The sequence below is a fragment of the Bubalus kerabau genome, chromosome X (genome assembly GCF_029407905.1).
Source record: "Bubalus kerabau isolate K-KA32 ecotype Philippines breed swamp buffalo chromosome X, PCC_UOA_SB_1v2, whole genome shotgun sequence".
Classification (NCBI taxonomy): Eukaryota; Metazoa; Chordata; class Mammalia; order Artiodactyla; family Bovidae; genus Bubalus; species Bubalus kerabau.
The window spans coordinates 110,100,436-110,106,435 of record NC_073647.1 but is presented as its reverse complement, the minus strand read 5'-3'; the positions used below and the strand labels follow the sequence as shown (position 1 = coordinate 110,106,435).

Sequence of the window (6,000 nt, the reverse complement as noted above, 5' to 3'; positions counted from 1 at the left end):
CTTCATGGACTGAGTTACATGGCTTTGATCCATGTGATTACTTTGGTTAATTTTTTGTGATTGTGGTTTTAAGCATATTTAAAGTATTTTTTAAGAATTTATTTATCTTTAATTGAAAGATAATTGTTTTACAATATTGGTTTGATTTTTGCTACACATCAACATGAATTAGCCTTATGTCCTAACAGCCTTCTATTAGCCTATATGTCCCCTCCCTGTTGAGCCTCCCTCCCACCTCCCACCCTTTTTTACCCCTCCAAGTTGTTACAGAGCCCCAGTTTGAATTCCCTGAGTCATATAGCAAATATTTCCTTTTGCTATCTATTTTACATATGGTAATGTATATGCTTCCATACTACTCTCTCCATTGGTCTCACCTCTTTCCTCCCCTCCCCTCACTATCCCCCCACCACCCTTGTCTGTAAGTCTGTTTTCTATGTCTGTGTTTCAATTGTTGCCATGCAAATAGTTTCATCATTACCATTTTTGTAAATTCCATATATATGCATTAATATATATTTGTCTTTCTAGTTTACTTCACTCTGTATAATAGGTTCATCTGCCTCAATAGAACTGACTCAAATGTGCTCTTTTTTATGGCTGAGTAGAATTCCACTGTATATATGCACCACAGTTACTTTATCCATTCATCTGTTAATGGACATCTAGGTTGCTTCCATGCCCTATCTATTGTAAATAGTGCTGCAATGAACATTGGGGTACCTGTGTCTTTTTCAGTTTTTATTTCTTCCAGATATATGTCTAGACATGGTATTTCTTCAAGGCTTAACAAGACAGGTAGGGTAGTGGCAGCTCCTTGGCAGTGTCATTCACGGTGACATCATCATACAGAGTAACAGCACCGTAGTGAATTCCTGCCATTGATGTATCAGGAGAAGTTCCAAACACAGCTAATCAAGTAACCCGTAGAAGTTAAGATAATGTTGGTAAACAGAAGAGTAATGAGGACCAAATAGGTAGGATTAAATGACATGATATAATCTTTCTAAGAAAGATTAGGAGGCTGCTGTCATATGTGTTCCTGGATGGAGTTTGGATAAACAAGTACAATGAATGCAACCAAGATGTTCAGGCCAAAATCAAAGATCTGATAATAGAGGAATGGGATGATCCAGGTGGTGTGTTGCTTGTATGCTCCTTACAGAGCCATTTCGAAGGTCAGGATCATGAGAACAGAAATTGCAATGCCAATGCACACGTTGGCATCATCCATGAACTCAAAGTCACCTCTGAGTTCAGAACTTGAAAAGTGATCCTGGTCTGGATTAGTCAGGGCACTCAACAGAATCAGCAGTACCAGGGCATTGATGATCAGGTAGCAGATGACAATCAGGATGGTGCTGATATGCACATGGCAGTATAGGTAGCAGCTGTTGGAATATAACCACATCCAAAGGGCCACCATCTTCATTACTTGGGCTGGTGGCACAGTGGTGCGAGCATGTGCCCAAGTTTGCAGGAGTTTCAGCTGTCAGTCTGGCCCACTGCGGTGGCTGCCACTCTTGTGGCACTCTCTTGTACCACTCCAGCTCTTGTTCTGGCCTGCTTGCTGCCTGCTGGCCCTGGCTCTGCACCTCCCCCGAGATCTTCCAGCTGCTGTCTCGGCTGGTTGTGGAGGCTTCTAGTTGCTGGTGGGCAAGGCTGGGTCCTGGCAAGGCTGAATCTGTAGCCTGAGTATTTCTGAGTCTGGTGCTGACCCACCTATGGATTGGACCATGTCCTGGCATGGTTCAGTGTAACATGGAGGTTTCTAGGGCTGCTGCATGCCCACTAGTAAGTAGGGCCAGGGTCTTAAAAGTCCCAGAGCTGGTGAACCTACTTTCTGGCAGAGTTGGGTCCTAGACTGCTGGGTGTGGTGCCCTTTGGGACCTGGGGCTTGTTATGACCCACTGGTGGGAATAGCTGGCTCCCAGTGAAGCTGGATGTGAAGCAGAATTGTCCAGGGGCTGGTGCCTGCCCATTGGTGAGTGGGGCTATATCTTGGCATGGCTGAGTACAGAGCCAGGGTATTCCAGTGCTGGTGCTGCACATGTGCCACAACTAGAGAGAAACCCACATGCTACAACAAAAGATCCTGAATGCTGCAACTAAGACCCAGCAAGCCAAAAGTGAATAAATATATAAATGATCTTTAAAAAATGTTATATACGTATTTACACACACACACATACACATATGCACAAACATATATGGGATAGAATATTATTTGGCCTTCAAAAAGAAGTAAATCTTGTCATTTGTAACAACGTGGATGGACCTTTTGGGCATATTGTTAAGTGAAATAAGTCAGACAAAGACAAATACTCTATATTCTCACATATATATGAAATTTAAAAACATCATGTATATCTATGGTTGATTCATGTTGAGGTTTGACAGAAAACAGCAAAATTCTGTAAAGCAATTATCCTTCAATAAAAATAAATTCATTAATAAAAAATAAAAACATCAAACACATAGAAACAGACAATAGAACTGTATTTGCCAAGGCCTGAGTTGTGGGTGAAATAGAGAGACACTGGTCTAAGAGTATAAATTTTCAGTTATAAGATTAACAGATCCTAGGGATCTAATATACAGCATGGTATGCATAGTTAACAATACTGTCTTGGATATTTGAGAGTTGCTATGAGAGTAGAACTTTAATATTCTCACTATAACAGCAACAAAATGGTAATTATGCTAGGTGAAGGATGTGTTAAGTAACCTCACTGTAATAAAAATCACAATATATGCCTATCAAATCATCACATTGTGCAGCTTAAATTTACGCAATGTTAATTGCCAATTTTATCTCAATAGAGCTAGCAGGGTCAGAAATATAACTTGAACAAAATGTTGAAGGAAAATATCCAGTCTACAAATAAGATTAAAGCAACTGATCCAGATATTCAGCATGAGGAACCAAACCTTCAGGTCAGGCCTCCTTTCACCCCTCACCTTGTGAAAAGGACAAAAAACCTGCATTGTGGACATCTCATTTCCAGCTGTTCAGGCTTCTTATGATTGCTTGTCTAAGAAATAATGATTGCTTGTTTTGGTTTCACCAGGATATGCACCTTAACCCTTGCTGAACTATTCTAATAATTATTTTTAAAATGTACTTGATCCCATTTTCCCCTATTCCCACTCACTCTCTTTCCAGCGGCTGTAGTTAACCTGATAAATGAATTAAGGTAATGTAATTGCAGGTGCTCAAGCATGAATTTATATATTAACTGTCCCAAGTAACTCCAAGCATATTTTTTCAGAATAGAAGTGTTTTGGGTTCACTGTTCCTTTGACCATGTTCTCTGACAGTGTTACAAGTTGTTTCCCTCCTGAATTCTCAAGGACTTATATTAAACACTCAAGCCAAAGTCCTTTATTTCTCTTAATACAAAGGCACAGTAATCTGGTATGTGTGGATCATTCCAAAACAATATGATTTGAAGATCATTCCATACAGGTTAATATACATTTACTTCATTCCCATTAACTCCTGCATTATGTTCCACAGTATAAGTTATTCCATTAGTTCAGTTCAGTCGCTCAGTCGTGTCTGACTCTTTGTGGCCCCATGAATCGCAGCACACCAGGTCTCCCTGTCCATCACAAACTCCCGGAGTTCACTCAGACTCACATCCATCGAGTCAGTGATGCCATCCAGCCCTCTCATCCTCTGTCGTCCCCTTCTCCTCCTGCCCCCAATCCCTCCCAGCATCAGAGTCTTTTCCAATGAGTCAACTCTTCGCATGAGGTGGCCAAAGTACTGGACTTTCAGCTTTAGTATCATTCCTTCCAAAGAAATCTCAGGGCTGATCTCCTTCAGAATGGACTGGTTGGATCTCCTTGCAGTCCAAGGGACTCTCAAGAGTCTTCTCCAACACCACAGTTCAAAAGCATCAATTCTTCTGTGCTCAGCCTTCTTCACAGTCCAACTCTCACATCCGTACATGACCACTGGAAAAACCATAGCCTTGACTAGATGGACCTTTGTTGGCAAAGTAATGTCTCTGCTTTTCAATATCAGGAAGCAACAGTTAGAACTGGACATGGAACAATAGACTGGTTCCAAATAGGAAAAGGAGTACATCAAGGCTGTATATTGTCACCCTGCTTATTATATTATATGCAGAATACATCATGAGAAACGCTGGGCTGGAGGAAGCACAAGCTGGAATCAAGATTGCTGGGAGAAATATCAATAACCTCAGATATGCAGATGACACCACCCTTATGGCAGAAAGTGAAGAGGAGCTAAAAAGCCTCTTGATGAAAGTGAAAGAGGAGAGTGAAAAAGTTGGCTTAAAACTCAACATTCAGAAAATGAAGATCATGGCATCTGGTCCCATCACTTCATGGGAAATAGATGGGGAAACAGTGGAAACAGTGTCAGACTTTATTTTTGGGGGGCTCCAAAATCACTGTAGATGGTGATTACAGCCATGAATTTAAAAGATGCTTACTCCTTGGAGGAAAGTTATGACCAACTTAGATAGCATATTCAAAAGCAGAGACATTACTTTGCCAACAAAGGTCCATCTAGTCAAAGCTATGGTTTTTTCAGTGGTCATGTATGGATGTGACAGTTGGACTGTGAAGAAGGCTGAACACCGAAGAATTGATGTTTTTGAACTATGGTGTTGGAGAAGACTCTTGAGAGTCCCTTGGACTGCAAGGAGATCCAACCAGTCCACTCTAAAGGAGATCAGACCTGAGTGTTCTTTGGAAGATATGATGCTGAAGCTGAAACTCCAGTGCTTTGGCCCCCTCATGCAAAGAGTTGACTCATCGGAAAAGACTCGAATGCTGGGAGGGATTGGGGGCAGGAGGAGAAGGGGACGACAGAGGATGAGATGGCTGGATGGCATCACCGACTCAATGGACATGAGTTTGGGTGACCTCCGGGAGTTGGTGATGGACAGGGAGGCCTGGCGTGCTGCGATTCATGGGGTTGCAGAGTCGGACACGACTGAGAGACTCAACTGAACTGTACTGATATGTCAACTGCAATTCCAGTTTATCTATCCTCTCTTTTGCCCCTGGAAATCATGTTTGTTTTCTACATCTATGACTCTACTTTATTTTGTAAATAAGCTCATTTGTATCTTATTATTAAATTTCACATATAAGTGATATCATTTAAAATGTTTTTTCTTTATCTGACTTAGTTCACTCAGTATGACAATCTCTAGGTCCATCCATATTGCTGCAAATGACATTATTTAATTTTTAAAAAGTCTAATTTCCATGATTAGTAGTGATGTGAAACATCTTTTTATATGTTTATTGACTATGTACAATCTGTGATAAATTTCTTATTCTTTTTATTACTTGTAGATTTTTAATTATGTGCTAGACTTAAATCCTGTGTTATATTTGGATGTCTTTCAACTGTTTATGGTATTTTTACTATTCAAATGTTTTTAATTTTTAGTAGTTTTGAACATATATCTATTATGAGACAAGGCATTATTCTGTTTCTTTTCCTAATGGTATTCCCTATTAGGGAGTGAATTTCTTGAGAGCAGTGGTGTTTTATTCATCTCTATAGCAACCAGCAAAGAGCCTGTATTATTGATAGTTTTTCAGTCAATATATTTGTAGAATCTAGTTGATGCTTTCAAACCAAAAGGATGATGGTGACTCTCATAATAAATAAATGAGTTAAAATATTATTGGGAAACTTATAAAGCCTGAGATTCCTTGTTTTATATCATTTGTAGTGAAAATCCCTTTCTGTCAGCCCCAAGAATATTTACTCTTCAATCTGTTCTTCTAGCTATTGATCTTACTCTCTCATAGGATGTCCTGCCCTTTACTTCTTTCCCAGAATCTCTCTGAAATACAAAGTTTTCCAAAGCAGGGTCCATAGACCACAGACAAGGCAGCTTCCCATATCCCCTACCCAGGGGTGGTATTTGTACTCAAGTAGCTTTGGAGTTTAAAATTGTCCCAATACCCTTCTCTCCTGAATTCCTTCTTAGGAAAAAACAA

General features: G+C 40.1%; 1 pseudogene; it reads right to left on the bottom strand.

Annotated features, from left to right (window-relative positions):
- Positions 1–786: 786 nt before the first annotated feature.
- Positions 787–1,477, bottom strand: LOC129640145 (lysosomal-associated transmembrane protein 4B-like; annotated as a pseudogene).
- Between the last annotated feature and the right edge of the window lie 4,523 nt (positions 1,478–6,000).